This window comes from Apteryx mantelli, chromosome 12 (genome assembly GCF_036417845.1).
Source record: "Apteryx mantelli isolate bAptMan1 chromosome 12, bAptMan1.hap1, whole genome shotgun sequence".
In the NCBI taxonomy this organism is placed as follows: domain Eukaryota; kingdom Metazoa; phylum Chordata; class Aves; order Apterygiformes; family Apterygidae; genus Apteryx; species Apteryx mantelli.
The window spans coordinates 16,449,431-16,471,091 of NC_089989.1; the positions used below are offsets into that span (position 1 = coordinate 16,449,431).

General features: G+C 39.7%; 1 protein-coding gene across 1 annotated transcript in view; it reads left to right on the plus strand.

The window, feature by feature from the left end:
• Positions 1-12,160: 12,160 nt before the first annotated feature.
• The window catches only part of SLC6A6 (solute carrier family 6 member 6), a 236,526-nt gene continuing 227,025 nt past the window's right edge, over positions 12,161-21,661 (plus strand). Inside the window, exon 1 of the mRNA XM_067303344.1 lies at positions 12,161-12,177. The gene's annotated coding sequence lies outside the window, so the exon portion shown is untranslated. The remainder of the gene's footprint in view (positions 12,178-21,661) is intronic.

Here is a 21,661-nt window from a genome sequence, read left to right on the forward strand (position 1 = left end):
TGTCACCTCGCTGTTTGCCCCCTCTTTCCAGAAAACTTACGGCTGTTGAACAAAATAGATTGTAGTACAAATCATGTGGAATTCTCCTAGCAACTGGTGTGAAGACTGACCATGTATTTATTCTCACTGTTTGTTGTCTCTTAAGCAATTATTTATCTGAAGGCACTTTCCTCTTACCTTACTGCAGCTTAGTTTTTCAGGGCATTGGTGAAGGACCTTGTCAGTTGCCTTTCAGAAATCCAAGAGTGGATATCTGGTAATGATTTCTGTTAGGTTCTCTGAAGGTGCTGCTAGAGATGCGAGGTATAAATTCTGTTTACTTGTGCCATATTTGCCAGTGTAACACATTTATCTATGCATCCAGGAATTCTGTATTATAGACTATAGGCACATCTGAAATAGATGGCTGACTTACTAGTCCACAGTTCACCTGAGTCTCTATAAACCCTTTTTTTAAAAGCAGTCTCTTGTCACCTTCTGTTTCTCTGGAAGTTTTAAGTGAGAGGTTGTGCATAATTGTTATTAGTTCTTTTTTTCCCCCCTATAGGAGTTCTTGGATATTTACTGTCTGTTCATGAAGAATTGTTATTATCTTGCTGAATTGTCCAGTAACATGTTTTACTCACTTTCCAATTTGAATGAGTTCTCCAATGAGGGAGTCAGCCTACACTTCTCCACCATAAATGTGGATTTAAAAAAAAAAAAAATCTCTTCTGCTGTAGTCTTGTCTTCTCTAACTGTTCTTTCTGTTCTTTGATCATCTCTTGGCCTTACTCTGTCAAGATTTTTGCTCCTAATGTGTTTGAAAAAGAATTTATCATTAATTTTTTATGCTTCTTGAGAGATTTCTCAAATGCCTTTTCAGCCTATTTTATGTTTTTAGCCTGCCAGAATTTCTTCTAGACTCAACTTCTTAAAGGGTGCCTTTTATTTCTTGTAGCCCTCCACTTGCATCTCTTTAGTCATGCTTTTAGACTGTATTTTTTGGATAGGTGGCAGAGTACCTTTCCAGTTTATTGTTTTTAAAGAAGTTCTGCTCTGGTTGCAAAGATTTGACTCTCAGCAGCTCTTTTCTTAACGATTTTCTTCCCCCCGCCACTGTAATTCTAAAAAAAAGAAAAAAAAGAAAAAAGAAAGAGAGAGGAGTGCTGGTATAGTTGGACTTTTTGAATCTTGTTGCTTTTTTGAGTGTCAGCTGCCTGTGAAATTTCCATGGAGATTCATTTTAAAAAATTGATGTTTTTGAATCTCTAATTCATGTGGAACACTAGATGGTGCTGTGTTTCCTCTGGTTCAAGCTTGGCTTGCTTTGCCTGACTTTGATGTATGTAGCCTGTGTCAACAGGCCCTGTAGTTGTACAATTAGTCATTTGTTTTTAATTAGGATGGCACTTGCTGACAGTTTTAAATTAACTCTGCTGCTCACCCATAAGTAAAGAGCAAAATATGTTTTGATGTTTATGTAGGCACAGACCAAGTCCCAAGAAGAGTTAAAGTAAAACAATTTGTGTCTTGTGTTGTCAGATTCAAAATACCTGAAATCCAGGCTAGCAGTTTTGCTAATGGCATTAGCTGAAGAAGTATAGCATTTGGAATAAACTGGGGTTAACCACTTCGCTGCTGAGAGGTGCTTGCAGATGAGCAGCACATTGTGTGTGCGCTACACAAGATTGCTTTTACGTCCATTGATCCAAGCACTATGTGTCTGACTGTCCAGTAACTTCGCTGGAGAGCTTCACACCTGAAGTTAAAATTCACCAGGGAAACAGGCTGCATACATGAATGTAAGTCCATTAAACTCTTGAAGTGACAAGTATCTCAGTTTACTGTCACTAAACCTGTTTTCCTTCTGAATCTCTGGAAATGGCTTTTTGATCCAACCTACCTATTTGAACAAAATAGTAAAGTCCAGCCTCGAATGTTCATAACTTTGTTCTAGTTCATGTTTAGTTGAACAGAGATTACACTCTGCATTTCATATCTATCTTCTAGCACCGGACAAGACAAGGGTTTGGATAATAGGTTACAATAAGACCTGAGCGGTGTGAGCCAAGCGTAGACTTCTGCAGAGACTCAGGGTTGAAAAAGCAGAATAGTACAGGCATACCTTGTTTTATTGCGCTTCGCAGATACTGCACTTTCTACAAATTGAAGGTTTGTGGCAACCCTGCATCGAGCAAGTCTATTGGCGCCATTTTTTCAACAGCATGTGCTCACTTTGTGTCTCTGTGTCACATTTTGGTAATTCTTGCAATATTTCGAACTTTTTCATTATTATTATTATCTGTTATGGTGATCTGTGACCAGTGATCTTTGATGTTACTATTGTAATTGTTTTGGGGCATCATGAACCGTGCCCACATAAGATGGCAAACTTAATTGATAAATGTCGTGTGTGGCTGCTCCACCAACCAGCCGTTCCCCCATCTCTCTCCCTCTCCTCGGGCCTCCCTATTCCCTGAGACATAACAATATTGAAATTAGGGCAATTAATAACCCTACAATGGCCTCTAAATGTTCAAGTGAAAGGAAGTCACATGTCTCTCAATTTAAATCAAAAGCTAGGAATGATTAAGCTTAGTGAGGAAGGCATGTTGAAAGCCGAGATAGGCTGAAAGCTTGGCCTCTTGTGCCAAACAGCCAAGCTGTGAATGCAAAGGAAAAGTTCTTGATGGAAATTAGAAATGCTACTCCAGTGAACACACAAATGATAAGAAAGCGAAGCAGCCTTATTGCCGATATGGAGAAAGTTTTAGTGGTCTGGTTAGAAGATCAAACCAGCCACAACATTCCCTTAAGCCAAAGCCTAATCCAGAGCGAGGCCCTAACTCTCTTCAATTCTATGAAGGCTGAGAGAGGTGAGGAAGCTGCAGAAGAAAAGTTTGAAGCTAGCAGAGGTTGGTTCATGAGATTTAAGGAAAGAAGCCATCTCCATAATGTAAAAGTGCAAGGTGAAGGAGCAAGTGCTGATGTAGAAGGTGCATCAAGTTATCCAGAAGATCTAGCTAAGATAATTGATGAAGGTGGCTACACTAAACAACAGATTTTCAATGTAGCTGAAACAGCCTTCTTTTGGAAGAAGATGCCATCTAGGATTTTCATAGCTAGAGAGAAGTCAATACCTGGCTTCAAGTCTTCAAAGGATAGACTGACAGCAAGAGAACTAGAATTAGAAGTGGAGCCTGAAGATGTGACTGAATTGCTGCAACCTCATGCTAAAACTTTAACGGATAAAGAGTTGCTTCTTACAGATGAGCAAAGAAAGTGATTTCTTGAGATGGAATCTACTCCTGGTGAAGATGCTGTGAACATTGTTGAAATGACAACAAAGGATGTAGAATATTACATAAACCTAGTTGATAAAGTAGCGGCAGGGTTTGAGAGGATTGACTCCAATTTTGAAAGAAGTTCTATTGTGGGTAAAATGCTATCAAACAGCATCGCATGCTACAGAGAAATCCTTCATGAAAGGAAGAGTCAATCGATGAGGCAAACTTCACTGCTGTCTTATTTTAAGAAATTGCCACAGCCACCCCAACCTTCAGCAACCACCACCCTGATCAGCAGCCATCAACATGGAGGCAAGACCCTCCATCAGCAAGAAGACTATGACTCACTGAAGGCTCAGATGATGGTTAGCATTTTTTAGCAATAAAGTATTTTTTTAATTAAGGTATGTATATTGGTTTTTTTAGACATAATGCTATTGCACACTTGATAGACTACAATATAGTGTAAATATAACTTTTATATGCACTGGGAAACCAAAAAATTTGTGAGACTTGCTTTATTGAGATATTCGCTTTATTGCGGTGGTCTGGAACTGAACTCACAATATCTCCAAGGTATGCCTGTATTGTTCACGTGGGGAATTCTGTAACAGGACACCACTGTCCTCTCTTGGTGTTTCTGTTCTTGTTCTGTAGGCTTTAGAAATCTATGATTTGAAATATTTAAGAGAAAGAAGCTAGTGAGCCCTTAGAATTCTTATAAGAACTAGAGCACTGGGAAGGGAGCGTGATTCAGTGCAAGATGACAAATGTTGTGCATTGTTTTTTGGGCCGATGATGACATGTACAGAAAGTCCCATCAGGCTTATTAAGGTTTAAGGCATTCATGCCAAGATCATCGATGGGCTGAATACATCATTACTGAGGGTGTAGGACTCCAATGTTTCTAAACAGGAAGCTGCTTTCATATACTAAACAAAAAGAATGGGAAAGAAAAATAGAAAGTTCGTACAGAAAATTGAAGCACAGTGTCTAAGCCAGCCTTTGCGGGGGGAGGGGGGAAGAATGGGTGGAAGGAAGAGAATAGATGATGTGGGTTGGAGCGGAAAACAAGAACCACTGACGGAAAAAGATGTAGTCAGAAACCCTGTTTATGAGCGAATTTTTTCATTGTTACCCAAATTAGTTTGAATGGAAGAGAGGCCCACTCCCAAATTTTGGAAACTTAGGCCAAAAAGCCTATTTAGTTTTACAATGACATTTGATCGGTTTATGATGTGACTGCCTGCAACAGTGAGGGACTAGACGTGCTGACTGTCTGTGTGGGTGGACAAGCTATTGCAGAAAACACCGCATAAGCCTTTGAAAGAGTTGGGTAACGACGGATCATGAGGGTGGTTGGGGTTGGGTTTTTTTTGTTGTTTGTTTGTTTTTTAGCAATGCTTTCCTGGGTATTGTACCTGGTAAACATGGAGATTTACTTATTGAAGGAGTGTACAGACATGTTTCGAAGAGATCAGAATATTCAAATATAAGCACTTCGTAAGAATTAGAAAGATATTATTTGATCCAGAATATGTACGCCATTCCTTAGTCACATGGTACTTATTTGTATTAATTATAAAAGTAAGGGATGACATAAAACCTAAATGGAAGAGAAAGATTTCCTTGTTTGTGAAGATAAAGGAAATATTCATGTGGCAACACAAAATAATTTCTGGAAACTGGTATAGTTCCAAAAACTTCAGTAAGCCAAATCTGCATTTTACATTTTGATCATAAAGTACCTATGTTTAATACCTCAGGTAAGTGATGCATTTCTAGTTTCTCTTTGCTTTAATGATGAAAATCCGCTCAAGGTTTTAAAATCAGTTTTTGAATTAAAAGACCTATGCTCTCTTCAGCTGTGCTGGAAAGACATGACTGATCAATCTGGTTCATGTCACCGAAAGCCTCTGTGAGAACATAGTCGCTCTCTACAGTAGATGATCTAGCGTTTTGCCCAATCTGTTTCTAAAAGATTTGTCCAAAGAACTTTCACCAGTGTCTTTGAATGTGTTGTAAAGAGTTCCCTGCTTGACAAGTGGCAGCCTCATTTCAGTAAACTCTGCTGTCATACTGGATCAATTTTAGCCTCTAAAGGAGACTGTTCTTCTTAGTGCTGCTCCTTTCTCACAGCACTCAGCTAATGCACGGAAAGATCACTGTGTTTTTGGTAAGGAGACAGCAGAAACCTTTGCTAGCAACAGTACGGTTTATTAAATGATTCATACTCTGTTCCACTACCTAATAGAACTCACAGTTGTGGCACTCCTGCTACAGTAAATTTTCATTTGCTGTTACCTAATCTGCTGAATTGCCAGGCAGTAAAACCTCTGTTTCTATGTAAATCGTTGCATCAAATGTGTGTGTCACTGGAGCCTGCCAGTTACACTAATCAGTGTGAGATGCTGTCTAAATGTTGACTGAGGATGTCATAAAATCACTTCCCCAAACTGTCTTATGGAAATTGCACCCAAAAAAAAAAAAAAATCATGAAAGCAATCTTTTTCCTTTGAGAAAGAAAAAAGTATGTTGCTCTAAACTTTAACTTAAAATGTGTAGAATATTAATTGTAAAGCCTATGGTTGCCATCACTGAAGGTATTACTGAATTCCTTCAGAGCCTCCACATTTCAATGGTATGGAAAAAATTTGAAACAAGCAAACGGTGCTCTAAGTCTTGATTTTTTTTTTTCCCCTTTAAATTATTTCTACAGCAGATGACTGTGACTTTGTCACGCTCATCCTTAGCAATTAATTGCTCTAGTCTTTTTTGCTGCTCTAAGTAGTCTTTTATGCTGTAAAGGTGACACAACTTAGGTAGGCATAATTACCTTTTTTTTTTTGTTGAAGGTAATTGCTATTAGTTCATCCTGTGCTGCAGGGGGTGCAGTAAAGCAGTGTGTCATAATGTGTTCTGTAGCACCTATATTTAGTACTCTTTAGTAAAGCAGTTGCCTCCCCAACTGGCCAGATGTTGCATTCCAGTGGTTAACAGAAGTCTGAGGAAGAAATGAGATATCAACAGATAACATCTGAGAGCTAATTTGATTTGTTCTACATTTGTAATGCATTCCTCCAAGCTAAGTTTTTGTTGACTGAGGTGCTGCTTATATAAAGCAAGAGATCCAAAGTTCCACTGCAGCGCAGGAGAATAAACTATAGTTAAATCAAACATAATTCTTACAAGTTTTTATATATTAAACTTGCCAATCATTACTGCTGCCTGTTGGTGTAATTCAAGCAATCAGGAGGTTCTTTATGTATAAGGGCTGCCTTGTCCATAAAACAAAAGCTCTAATCTCAGTACCAGCTAATGGAGATTTTCCTCATGATTAAATGTTAAACCTTTAGAACTTATTTGTCCTGCCATTCATTCTCTGAAAATACCTTTTCAACCAGCCTAAAACCAGCATTACTCTACACGTGCAGCTTCCAGATTCACAACATCCTATGAATATCATAGGAGATGTTTGTCCACTGTTCTCAATCCTAGAGCCGGCTGTCATAGCTATTTTTTCTTCCCTGAGGCAATATGGTGTTTACACAATGATCTTCCCCTCTCAGGCGTGCAGTCTCCTGACCGAAACATTCTACATGTGGTCTTTCAGGTACTGAATATACAGTTTACTGTCTAGCTTTCCCATACTTCTGGTTTTTAGCACTGTTGTCCCACAGAAGGGGTTACAAAGTTTCGTTCTTGTGAAGGGCTGTGACATCTCTGGGGTGAATCTTCCTGAACAGGTATTTCTCCATCTTGCTCTTACCTTTCAGGTGCCAGTTTTGGCACACAGCCCTCAAAAGAGGGTAAGCACTGGTTTGTTTGGTTTTGGGGTTTTTTTCCCCCCAAAAAAGATCGTGATGCTACTGTACAGAGAAGAGAATGCTATCAATCACAGCCAAACAGTACTAGCATCACTCTTGAAAGGAGATTTGCTGATTCTTGGTCCAGCATCTTTTCTACTGTCCTGATTCCTTCAGTACGCTTTTGTCTCATAATCTTGAATTCTTTTGAAAAGGATGCAGGTCCTATACCTGATTCAATACAAGTTACTGTCGAATTTGATTACAACAAAGCCATTTTTAACAAAGTAAACAAAAACACTGATCTAATTGCCCTGGCTTTTTCCTTCTTTTGTAGCCTACAGCTAGTAAGTTGTTTCTCAACCAGAGTGTGTTCTTTATTGTAACTGATGCAGTTGGCTTTTTCTTTTCTTTTCCTTCCTCCTCTTACTCATAAATAATGAAAAAAGGGAGAGCAATCACAAGCATCAGTGAACACTTGACAAGCATCTGCATGTTGATAAAGTTTCTATAGACACTGCATTGATCTCACAGAAGAAATGTCTAATAAAGTTGCCATCAATGGGCATCCTAATTCTGCCACGTTAAGCAAATCTCTGAAGCTCTGTTAAAACCACCCACACAGACTGCAGCTGCAGTTTTGATCTGATGATAATCTCAGCATGCTGGTAGGAGAAATGTCAGGCACATGACTTTTTCATGTTCATGATGCCCTAATGAAAAGCAGGGCACTGATCTGCCTTAGTGATTGGGAGAAGTTAAGCAAGTTATCTTCTCTGATCGTGATACTAAAGGGGAGATCAGGTACAAGATTTACTATGTGAAAGATTCTAGTGCAAGGAATTAGAAGGAGCAGCAAGTTTGTCTTTCGCCTTCTGCAGTGCACTGTGTAAATACAAGAAGCAGTAGGTAGATGGATTCAACCAGCAGCAGTATAAGATGGTTAGCTGTGAGACGGGTATTGTTCACAGTATGCTGGCTATCATCATGGTACAAATATTCAGGAATATGTTAGGCATCAAAAGGAAGGCCTAGTGGAAAGGTTTGAAAGATGACGTTACAGTCTCACAGTTTAAAAAAAGAAGGGGGGGGCTCCTCTTGTGCTTCTCCAGTGTGACTGGCTTAGATCACATTGTTTCTTCATTGTAGCATGTGCTAGGTTTAGATTTAGTTTTCAATGTTCACTGTAAATTCAAGTCCCTTTGGAGATATTAATGAGATAGTACATGGTCAGAGGAAGCCACATAAATCTGGTGTTGAAGTATGACCAAAGGAAAATAGAATGCATAGCTGCTGACATCTGTGGAGCAAATACTTTTATAGTGATAGTCATCTTTAATTTTTGACAAGCTGCACTCGAAGTTTGAGCTCTTAAGCCATTAGTACAGTTAAGAAGAAACACTCAGGTTTGCCTTTGCAAATTAGTAAGGAAGTATTCTGATTTCCTTTAAATCAAAGAAATATGTGACCTAAAAAAATGCTTGTCTCATGGAAAGCAACAACGACAACAACAAAAGCAAGAAGCTACCCTTTCTGTGCACCCTTCAGGGTCTTATGCTCCAGAATGTTTGGTAGGAGAAGTGGTGTCTGGAATTAGATATCCCATAAATGTATGTAATATTAGCTTAAATTCATTTTGCTTAGAAATGTTAGGCTTGCCTGGTTTTAGAGCTCCCAGGGAAAACCCCAGACATGCACTGAGCTATGAACTCTTGCAAATGAAAGTGTTATACGTGGAAAGATTGAGCTTGGATTGGTGACCCACTGTTGCCCAACAGAGTTTGAATCCCCATGTGAAGTAAGCATCTGCTTTTTGAAAAACCCTATTCCAATAAGCTATTTCTTGAAAAACCCCATTCCCATAAACTATTTGATAAAGAACTACAGCTATTTAGGAAAGGATTTAACTTTTGTCCAGTTTAAAACATGCGTGCACATCTTTGAAGCATTTGCTTTCTGTTTAAGGTGTTTCTGCCTCAGGAAGTCCTCTTTCCTTGTGCTGAAAGGAAGGTGTTGCAGAACACCCTTTGAACTAATTGTCCACCCACTTATTTGACCTTTATTTAAAGGAAGCCTTGCCTATGGCATTAGCAGTTGCACTGTGTTAATGTTATTCATTATGCCTTAGGATTCTTATTTCTGATGAGAGTTAAATAATGGCTGAATATCTAAAGCCATGCAGTTCTGGGTGCAAAGAGTATCCAAATATTTGAAAACTTTTTTTTTTTTTTTTTAGTCTGTCTTCAGAATTGTGAAAGTCTGGGGAGATAACATGTATGTGGTGTTCATGCTATTTTCTGCTTCTAGCTGGAGATGAGCCCTCTTACTGTGTTTCCCTGCTCAGAGATATTCTACTTTTGGAGGAAATTTGATTTTGTTTTTCCAGTCTTGAAATCAGTTGTTACAGCATTTTTTTTTTATTATTTTTTTTTTTTTGTCTCCTTCATGCTTTGCTGATAGGTCCAAGTCTGCATGATGAATTACTGTGCCTAAGTTTTGGGGAATTTTTTTACTTCTTTTTCTGTAGTGAACTCTAGCCACTGTCCATGTCACTCTGAAATGCTTTCTGAAGTCAAGATCTCCTTTCTTAAAAGTGAGACTCTGCAACCTGACTGCTAAGGACATGATCTGCAGAGCTTCCTCTTGATTAGCTCTTTAGGGATTCGTGATAGTCAAAACAAATTGATGGAAAGCTTTGCAGAAGCTTTTCTAAAACTAGTTGTTCTTTATTCTAGACCACAAAGGTAATCTACAGTGTGGGGTTTTTTTGTTTGCTTTATAATATATTTTTGTATGAGCCATTCCCTGCTTCAGTTTTTATCCCCCACTTGTGTTTTCTTGGAGCTCTTTGAGAGCTCCTCGTTTCTGGCTGGACTCTGTCTTTTCAGGCAGTTAAATTTCTTTAAAATTATGGTCTCTCTCTCCAACTGCTCTGTGCAGTATCCATTAGTTCTGGATGATCCTTCAGTCAGCACATTCCCTCTGCTCTGCCTCTTCGAGTCCCTGTGAGTCCTCCTTGAATGTGTTAGGTATTGTGTTTTTAAGTGTGTCTGCTTTACAACCTGCCTTTGCTTTGTAGGCCTCCTTCTTCGAACATTATCCGTGTTCAGACAAGCTGCAGAAATTCAGTTTTCCCTAGGCTGGAGACATCCCTCGTTTCTAATCAGGCAAAATCTAGTGAGATAATGACATCTTTAGGAACAGCCTTTTTTCAGAGATGGATCCCTGGGTTTGCAGTTCCATGATACTGGGGATTTTAGGGCAGTTCTCAGGTTTTTCCTACCCATACATCTTTCCTTCCCAGCTGCCTGATCTCCCTTTCATATTCAGCACAGCATTCCCATTTCTGCCGACAGATTTATTTGGGGGGACCTCACTGAATCAGTCCATGGATTGCTCAGGTTAAGAGATGGGCAAGGTGGATGAGGGAGAATTTCCTGCAATTTCTAAGTTATTGCTAATAAAAGTGTTGCAGGGCCAATGATAGGAACCGTTTATGGGACTGAGCAATTTGGGGAACTGACACAGGTTAAAAAAAAAAAGAAAGAAAAAAAAAAAAGAACTTTAACCTGAATCAATTCCCTCATCTAATTCACTGCTGGGAGCAGGAAACAAGCTGCTTCAGCCAGCGCTGCAACTGGGAGGAGTGTTCTTTAAGTTACTGCTTAAAATAACATTATTGTCAGAGCCCGCTTAGTGCAGCACAGAGGTCTGAGACTCACCTCTTTAACTCGGTACTGATATGAAGCAAAAGTATATTAGAGAGAATTCAGAAATGAAAATGGAGGAAAATGTAGTCTCAAAACACACTTCACAAGGAGTATATGGAAGGTATCCCCACTCCTCATACGTAGCTTATTAAGGGTTTAGACATTAAAAAAAAAATTCAGCTAAATGTGTGACATTTAAAAGAAGACTATGTTTAGTTGAAATTTGAGGTGAATGTTCAAAAAGTTGTTGTTTGGGGATTTTTTATTATTTCATCAGAAGCTATTCACCCACGTCTTATACAGTGGAATTCTGAGATTTCTATAGAGAGAGATTGTAAACAGAGCATGAAAATATATGATGTAAACGGCCAACTTGCCTTGAGCAGTTTTTTGCTCTTCCACAGGGCCCTGTTGCATAACTGTTCCCTTCAGTGTGGCTCTTGTGTTTATGAGCTGGATGGTTATGTGAGAAACTAATGCGAATGCTTTCTGCCTCTAGGGACTAGTAATTTCTGGAGAAATCTGGAGGTCTCTGCATTTAGTAGTAGCATCCAGAGAAGCAAGAGTTAATCTCTATAGGGTTCTTTGCCAGAGATTTCTCCAAATAAATGTTCTTTATACGTAGGAATGAACTTAGTATTTTGTGCCCTTTGAGCAGTAAGTTTAGGGCAAGAGGCTTTGTCTTATCTCATTTTTTTACTGTTCAGCCATTCTAGGGAGTTGTGTAGGGTGACTGTTAATCCTTGGGGTGTGTGGAAGAGCAGCAGAGGCAGTTACTGCAGGTCATGCTGACCTTAGACTAGGGTTTTTTTGGTTTTGGGCTGCTAATTAGTTCTAACCCAGCATCCTTTGTTTGGGACAGAAAGCCTCTGCAGGAATGCAATAGCAAGGGAAGGAGGAATGCTTCATTCATATATCTGAGAGCATTTACAAAGAAGGCTATAAATTATTATCTAGTTTATCTCTCGTGTGAAGAAAAGAAAGCGGAATATTTTAATTAAACATTTTGTTCAAGATTGGATGCTGAGCCAGTGGCAGAGTTCCAAACAGGGTACACTGCTGTCCTCTGTAAAAGTTCTCTTAAATCATAGAACCCAGTAATGCAGCCCTCACCATGAGTACGTGGGTCACTGTTTCCACTGGTAGCATTGAAGAAGCTGGTGCACAAAGGCAAGTAGAAGTGGGTCATGTTAGTAGAAAATAAGTTTCAGTTTTGAGACTTGTAGGAGGGTTTCATATTAAAAAGGTAGAAGGCTAAAAATATATATATATTTAAGTGACAATCTTAAAAAATAAAAAAATAAAAAATCTGTCCTGAATAACTTAATCTCTTTCTTTACAGAGAGCTGATAGTGGTTGATCCTACTGCTGTAAAGTTCAAGTCAACAAAAGGTAACTCAGAAGACAGAATAGAATGCTAGGCTAAGAGAAGAGAGGTTATTGCCAGATTTGGTCCAAGCACTGGGAACCAGAAATTACAGATATATTACAATCCTTTCTTACTCTGTTGCCACAATTAAATCACTCAGGTCTCATTTGCACAACCTATGCTTGCATAAGGACTTTTGTACTGGTAGCTGGATCCCCACTAGACAGCAAATGTACTTGATTGATACTCTTGGCATGCAAACTCTTTGTGTCTCTGCATTTCAGCCTGTACTTAGCTATTTCACAGGGGTGAAAGAACTTGTTTGTAAATCATTTCTTAGAGTAAGTTATTGTATCTGTAGTAAGTATTATAATTTTCCACTGGCAAGCTGAAAAGGTAGATTATGTTACAGGGTCCCTTCATTAGGGTTATACCATGAAGCCCTCCAAAGGTATTACAGAGATACAGCTACAACTTTATTTATTCAAGGTTCATTTTTTTCTAAAACTGCCTGTTATTTGATATGGGGTCAAATGATATAAATTATCTACAGTGAGAATTCCTTTGTTTATTTGAAGCTTTGTATGGCCTTGTTCCTTGCTGTCTCTTCAGATATCTTAATAACTGAGCGTGTACTCCATTTCATGTATGACTTCAGTTGTATGTCATTGGATTTTGGTGAGATAGGAGGAAATGCACTTGTTTTGTCTTTTTAGTGACTTCAAAACATTAGCATAGAGTATACGTTATATGAGAATGCAGTTCATCAAAGAATCAGCGAGCCGAATATGAATGCCATCAATTACTACCTTTTGAACAGGAAGCCATGTGGATACCTTGCTGGTTACTTAAGAGTTACATATAATTCTCACCCTGTTGAAAACAAAACTAAGCCCCTCACTGATTTTTAGAGATACAGCAAACTGAGCCTCTTCGGTAGTGGCGTGACGGTATGGCTCATGAAAAGTACAGGCCCTAGCATGTGATACGTGTTCGCTTGGAGCGAGATGGAACACTGCTTGTTGAGATCCTATAGTCTCTGTGGGCTGTACCTTGGGATGTTGAAGATGAAAGCTTCAACAGTGTGAAGCTCTGCGTGGGCTGTGTTTGGCCCACAGGCTACATTTGCCATCCCGCATGTTCACTGGAATGTAGAACTTTCCAGCTTAATACAGATTGTGTTTGTTTTTTAACTGTTTAACAAAATGAACTTGTAATTATTTGACCCTAAGTGGGAGTCACTTAAAATGCATTAGTCAAGGCCAAAGGAATTTTCATTTCACCCAGGGCTCACTCTAACCCATATAAGTTCTTCTATGTTGAGAAACCGCCAACTCAGCTGCAGATGAACTGTCTCTACTGGCATGGTTTTGCTCAGATTGATGCCAGGCATTCTCACTTTAGACCCTGGCTTTTACACAAGTGACCCTGCGTATCCCTTGGGTACACTTCTACATAAGTGTGGACTCCCTTTGCTCTGTGCCTTCATTGAGTCTTGAGGTTGAATTTATAAACCACAGCACCCCTGCTTGTCCTCTGTGGCTTCACCAAGGAGACTTAAATAAATTCTGAATGGGTTTTACTTTTTAGAGAAATGAGGCAAGCAATTGAGAAGTGCCTTGCAGCTAGACAAGATAACTCCTCTAAAACAAAACAGCATTTACTGGTTATCTGGTTTACAGAAAGCAATGTCAGATAATTTTCAACAGGGGGTCAGACCGTGAAGCCTGTCTGCGGCAGACTCCAGTTTCTTCAGCATACTGATAAAGTTTTCATCCTTCTCTCCTGCTCTCTGTAAAGAGTCTCCGCATTTGTTAAGAAGTCCCTTTTGAAGGTGGGTGGGAGCTCACTGTTAAGAGTTAGTGTTTGATACTTGAAATTACCACTGTTTTTTTGCAAAATATCCTGTCTCTGATATAATGTCCCACTTAAATCTGTTGGGGATAAGGTTCAACTTGGGTTTAGATAAATGCAAACATTTACGTGTCTCATCATCTTTCACACCAAAGAAAGACAAGGAGACTGTCTTTTCTTTATCCTTACAGAAAGCATTGAGAAAGGTGATGAAGTATAAAGAGTGATGGTAATATTACAAAATATTCCTAATGTGTGTCTATGAGAATGACCAGATGGAATGGAGGAGGGAAGACGATATGGTTGCAGCAGTTCTGTCTTGGCCCACCCAGTGGCCTCGATGACTTGATGATCTTTTTTGAGGTGTGTGGGGGGTCCTCCTGGAACTTCTCTGATCAATAGACTTTCCAATAGCTACATGATGGAATGACAAAAATGGTCCTGTTTCCTAAGAAATATCTCTGGTGGCAAAGTTTTTAAAGGTCTGGGAGTTTCCCTGTTGAATTTAATGGGGCCTTTGGCTCATAAACACATTAAACAGAGAAACAATAGATCCCTAGGGGAATTGTAAAAGCTGAAGTGTAGGAACTTTAATAATATTATGAGGACCTAATATGTCTGATGTGGGAACTTAAATCTGAGACAAGAATTACGAAAAGAATGTTCGAAGTGAAGATTTAATTACATGATTTATTGTTAATCGTTTATTATTATATATACAGTGCCAGGGGCACTTCTGGTGCTTTACAGATGATTACAGAATAGCAATTCCCAGATCAAAGGTCCTGATCATGCAATCTTTATTCACGTAAGTATTCCCCATGGTGCCTGATCTTGTTCCATGTTAAAACTCAATAATCCCCCCCCCAACACACCCCATCATAGACAATTAAAAGGACTTCAGCATGAGAGCACTGACAAATTACGCTCCTCAGAATGCTGAATATTTTGGTGCCATATATTGTACGGATAAAAGATATCTATTGTGTTTTAGCAAACCTCACATTTTTCTGCAGCTTTAATTTTTAATTACAGTGTCAGCAAACATTAAGATTATTTCCATAATAGAAGCAGCTTATTTGTGGAAGAAAAAAAGTCCACTGGCTTGTCCCCATATGTTTCAGACACTGTTGATTTAATGGAGCCGATTTACTCTCCTGTAACTGTTCCCTCAGTGATCAGTATAGAAAGTTTTGTCTTTAGAGAAAGACACTGAATGTGAAATACCCCTGTGAGGTGGGCAGATGCTGAAATCTGTATTTGCAGAAGGGTCTGGTTTTCTTTGTTTCTTCCCATGACACTTTGCACTCTACTGGCAATGCCACCAAGGAGCAAAGACTGTTTTCTTCAGCTGAAATGGCTTTTGTTTATTGACTGGATTGCTGTAGGCAGCCACAGAAGTGAACACAGCTTGTGCAGCCATCTTTCGGCTTATGTTTTTGAGACATAAGAGTTTGAGTGGGGAGGGACCGAGGTGCTTGTGCACAGAAGGCAAAGGAAGCTATGTTTTCCTCCATCTGTTACAGGCATTTTAATATAGCTTTTTGTAGCATGCTGTCCCATTGCTCTAAAAACAGTGGCGTGCAGCACTTAGAAAGGTATTCTGGCTAGTGATGGGTGATGATTTCCATGCCTGAGATTCCCGTGTAGTGATCAAGATTCAGATTCTTATCTGAATATCATCGGTCTAGACAGTGGGTAGGGATTATTGCTAGAGGAGGTAGTTTGGATGATAGCCAACATTGCCTGCTCTTGCAAACACCTTTTTTTTTTTTTCTTCTCCCAAGGTTGTGTTTAATCGTTACAATTTAAACAGTCTAAGGTGTCATATGATTACCCAGGTTATTACTGAAGTCTAGTACTTAGAGCAGGACCGAGCATTGCTCTAGTCAGTGGCTGCCTGGCACTGACCAATCTTGTGTTTCCAGCTAATAATAGCGAAGTACTTTTTCACACAACTCCTAATTACATTTGGAAACCTGTTGCCATGAGATGCTGTGGAGGTCAAAAGTCTATGTAGGTTAAAAATGGGACTAGGGGAATTTATGGAGGGTAGGTCCATTTGCGATTTTTAAAAACAACAGTTCTTGGTGTGATCTCTCAGTTCGAAACTGTTGAGTGCTGGAAAGTAGGAGGATTTCCCTGGGGAAGAGTTGTTGTACATACACACCCTGTTTCTTATACTCTTTGCCTTACTGTTGAAAACAATACACTGGGCTAAAGGGATCTGTCAGCTGGCTCAGCATGATTGTTGTTATATTCTTACATGTTCCAGGATCTTGGAAACTTCTGATTTCAGACCCTAATAGTGTGGCTTATAGCATCATTAATCCTTCTTGTATTGTATTCATAGCCACACAGCCCTTCCTAAGCTCCCTAACTCCTGTCTCAGCATGCCTTGGTTTGAATTCTCAGGAAGGGCTGGTCTGTAGCTGCTACTGATTCTACTGATGAAATTCTGGCTCCCCTGAATCAATAAGAAACCTGCAGAGGAACTGGAGATTCACTGCAATCATGAATCCCCTGGAGATTACTCAGATTCAGCAACAAACAAATGTGGACAATTAACCCTCATAGCTCTCTTCTAGATGTCTCTCTTAAACGTTTTAAGCTGAAGTATGGCCATGCAGAGATTTACTTAAGGTAGAACTGAAGGAATTATGGACGAGAATTAGGATTTTCCAGACTCAGAATGTCCAATTTCTGGCCAGATAATATAATACCATTTTATGCAGGGCTTCTGAACTGTATATTATGGCTCAGCTTCACAGTCACAGAAAGGTGTTTTGCTGTGATCGGTGGAAGAGATATCTGACTTCTTCTCTACCTTTCCCTCTTACTCTTCCTGAGTTATCACAGTTCTCAGTCTAACATATTAGCAAAGATTGCAGCTAGTTCCAGTTTACATTAGAGCAAGCAATATTGCATGGTATCTGAATAGGACTACACATACCATTCAGTCCTCCTTGCTGCAGAACCAGTAAACTCTGGCACAGAAATGGGTAAACAGATGGGAATGATAACTGCTTCAGCTCCCACAGCTACAACCACCTCTGATCGTAAGCCAGAGACCTTATGGTGGAAAATCATTTGAGAGTGGGACAGACTCATCCCATAGGTTGAGCCTCTGTAGGCTGTCACTTTCTCTGATCTAGACATCCCTGGTATTCACTTCTAGTTGGAAGGCTCCTAAACATGCTAATTTTGTTAATTATTCTTGTTCATATTCTAGTAGTGCTTGGAACTCCTAACTGAAATTGGGACTCCATTGTGTTAGGTGCTGTGCTAACACACACGTTTCCTTTTCCAGTCTGTCTTGAGTTCAACAAGAGTTAACTTCCACTTTCGTGGAAAGGTAAGGGATTACTGATATGAATTGTCATAGCTTCACTGAAATCAGTGGCCTTCTCAGGTCTGGGTCTTTCCCAAAGATGTGTTTTCCTGGACACTTAAAACGTTATCTTCACTTTTTGAAGTATCTTTGGCCATGTTTGTTTTTAATCTATAATGCCATGTATCAATATAAAGCCTCACAATAGAGCCTGAAACTAGACAAGTGATCCTGACATGATTTCAAGCTATCTTCAGCAGTGAGTAGGAGAATTTAGATTCATTTTATCCAGCACCATGTGTTTTCTAAGTTTACTATAAATGGAAGCTCAAGAAACAAGTGACCTCCTGGAGACCTTAGGATTCAAAGAATAACTCAGAAGTGTCCGTACAGGCTAGTTTGTGACCTACAAAATACTCATTACTCATTCCTCTTTAACTCTGAAATAGCAATGCCTTTGTCTCTCCCTCTCTCTCTCTCTCTAACTTGAAGGCAGTAACAGGACCTATGGCTTTGCTCTGTACATGTCGCTGCCTGCCAAGAACAGCAGGCAAGTGAGTAATACTATTCCTCCCTTGAAATTCTTTCCTTGAAGTGAAATTAATGAAAATCTTTACTATGAAAGAGAAGTATCCAGTCTTGCGTAGAGGCAAAGGAAGGATTTAGACTTAGGATAGTTTACCTCGTTTTTAATTGTTTTTACAATAGTGGTGATGGAAATAGCAAGAATAACGAAGAAGTTAAAGAAAAAAAACCCAATACTTAAGTATCCAGAAAAATGCTTATCTTCTGGCAAGTAAGTGATTAGAAGTTGGTAAAGCTAAGTTAGACAGGACAGTGTTGTGATCAAAATGGCAAATCCACTCATCGTAAAAATGCCTCCCCAGTTTCTGATGCTAGAAGAGCCATTGTTACCTATTTTTGCACCAAGAACTAGGTGCTTCAGGACAGGATTTTGTGAAGGCCATCAGCTGAAAGAACAAAATCCATTCACCACCGAGTAAGCTGTTATGCTTATTCTTCAAGACAAGAAGGTAAACATAGAAATATCCTCCAGAGCAGCAGAAGAGATAAGTAGTAAAATGACTTGCTCGTTTTTTTTCCCCCTGGGTATTAGACAGTGTTCACCAGATTTTAGTACTGTTATCATCAGACAAGTATTCTCTTGTAAAATTGATACCTCCCAGTCTACTTCTGATTAGTAATGTAATAGCTGTGTTGAAGGCATGGTGGTCTAAGGATAGAATGAAAGCTAGGCATACAGAGAGAGATGATATCTTTTATTAGATATTTGTAAGCATATTCTCCCTACCCTCAGAGACCTTAAAGGATTCTACTGGGCAACTTTATAACATAGACTGATGAATGAAAGGGATGCTTTCTTGCTCTTAAACTTGTTCTCTACAGGTATGGTGCAGGAATGATCACAGGGTGATGTAAAGAAGCAGCTTGCAATACTGTTGTCTATGCTGTATTTGCTGTGTGAATAAACAAAGCACTTCGGTCTACAACAGTGTTCTTGCTATGATGAATGCTTCGTAAATGCTGATGGATGGATCAGGGAGGACAGGAAGATAAAAGACACATCTTGCCGGCACTGAACTCACGTATGGATTGAAAGTGAAATGTAATTACCACCCAGATCAAATTCTTTCAAGAGTCAGAGCTGTCTGGGCCAACAGCAGATATTTATTTTTAGGGTTGATCTTTGTGGGTTTTATTAGCCATGCTGCCTTCCCTGGGGTAAAAGCAGGGGAGGGAAGAACACCAAATCCTCTTGAGTTTCCATTTTTAAAACAAGCTATGTAAAGCTTATAGGAGAAACCTTAATTCTTAAAACAAGCTGCATTTTTGTGATGTTCCTTCTGAAATGTATTCTCTGCTTTAAACTGACTTGAAGCAGCAGTGTAATAAAACTGGCACTGGGAAACTAAGTGATGTATTTAGAGAAGAGGAACTTTATAACTCAGGTAAAAAGTTTGATAGCTAAATGTCTTTTCCTTAAGTTGAGATAGCCCTAGGCAGTTAATAATTTTACCTGTAGTCACCATGTGTAGATACCGAGGTTTGCAGGTTAGCTGCAACCTAGGTAAAGATCTGTTAACTATAGCTACATAGAAGACAAGGGTTAGGCCCATTCTAGTAATACTACTCCTTCTTCAACAAATTGGTTAGCCATTGCCAGGCTCTGATTTGCAGTACTTCTGTATTTGAGTTTGCCCACTTGAAACACCTGCAGACAAATCTTTCAAACATGCCAGGTACTGACTTCTTCATTAGCTTCCACTGTGTTGTGGGAACTCAGCAGTCAGAAGCTGTGTCATGAAGTTGCTCAAGCGGGCTGCTCTAAATTGGAAAGGAGAGGAGAAGAACTTGGCTGCTGTGTTAAGCAAATCTTTCAGAGAGGCAGGAATGGGATGCTAGCAACATAATTTCACCATCTGTAAGTGGGTGCTAGTATTGCTCTTTGGTATCTGGGGACAAGTGAGGCTTACTTAAGACTTCCAAAATGCTCTAAGGGTCTTGCGTGGAATATGTCTTTAAAAAATTTTTTTTCTGTAGCATTTTGTCTGAACACCACCAATCTGCCCAGCGAAGGTTGGTAACTGCCTGTTCATAACATATTAACATGCCACCACTGGAAATGATTTGTCCTTAAACATGCTGAATCACTGATCTCCAGCAGTTGCTCTGAAGAACCTTGCAGAGTCGAGGCAGAAGTACACATTTATTTCTAATACCCTTTTCAAAGTGGGTTTATGAGGGGAATGAGAAGCAGAAAGAATGAACAGCATGGAATTTCTGTTTGATATTCAAGAGAGATTACAAATGAGAAGCACGTTCATGTTTAGTTACAGGTGGATGGCTACTCTTCCCGGCTCGTACCAGCTACCTAGCAGTGTAGCAACTTGGTGTTGCGAGAGCACAGCTGGTTCTCTGCTCTCTCGGCTTGGCTCCACTAGATGACGGTGTTGTACAAAGTTAGGGAAGGCCTGTGCCCAACTCTCCTGCAGCCCTGGGTGTTTTGCTAATGACTTTGGGAGCAGAAGCAGGTCTCCTGTATTAAATAGGTGCTTTGTCTGGCGCATTTGCTGTATAACTGCATTAGGGGGAGGCTGGGAATATAAGGACACGCTGAGAAGAGCTGGGAATGTGTCAACTGGCTAATCTGGAATTACAGACAGGATTCTGGATTCCCCCGTGTCAGTGGAAATGCCTATGTGATAAGGATGGGGTTTCAACTTTGCTTGATATCTGCAGTAGCAGTTCAGGGTGCATGGTTCTGTAGTGGCAGAGTTCTGTAGGTTCCCACACGTGTACATAACACAATTGTTGTTGCTTACAGGTGGCTCAAAGCCTAGAATGAACGGTCTGTAGTTTGGAAACAGAGCTTTACCTGATGGGAGCAGGAAATAGGTCTTCAGCAGATGTGACATCCCAGTTATTAGAAGAGAGTATTACCCATGTTCTTGCAAGGGAGGTGGGTTTCAGTGGTCAGGACTGGAATACTGAAGTTCCTGGCAACCGATCCAGTGGGGAGAAGAATGGATTAGAACTGATTTTTGCTCCCCCCCCGTTGTGTTAATATGCTTTTTCTCTGACATGCTGTTTCTATCTTTTCTGGACAGATAGTGAAGTTTTTTTGTATAGTAGTGAATAATACAAGAAAAGCAAATCAAAAACTTCTAACCTCTATCTCAGGACTTAAGAACAAACATACATATAGTTGGCTGAAAGCTGACAAATTCAAAATGGATAAAAGGAAGTACTTTCAGCCATCAGAAAACAAAGATCTCGATTACGCTGCATAGACGATGCTGTAGCAGATCTTTCTTGTTGCCAGGTGCTTTTCAAGACACTTGGGATAAATTACTATATAAAAGAAAATTTTACAGTCACTTTATATTACATTTAAATTTTTAAGAGTGTAGCCTTTGTAAAAGCATACCTTCAGGAGCATGCATGCATTGATTAGTGCAATTCCCTGTGTAAACCAGGTACTTTCTCACCACTGTGGTAACTCCCAGTGCAGTGAGACAGCCACCTGCATGCATATTTTAATGTTTGTTTATCTGGAAGTTTAAGAGCAAACAGCCTGAAGGACAACACAAATGTAAATGCTCTGACTGCCTTATGTGAAATAGCGCATGATCTGTTGATAGTCTATGGCTTCACATGGTACCTTTGAGGAACATATCAGGGTGATGTTGCAGGTTGCAACAGCAGGTGCAGCAGTTTGGTTTATCTGCCTTGGAAAACAGGACCTTCCACCATCAGATTTCCCACCTGACTGAGACTCTGCTTTTCCTGTAGTTCCTATC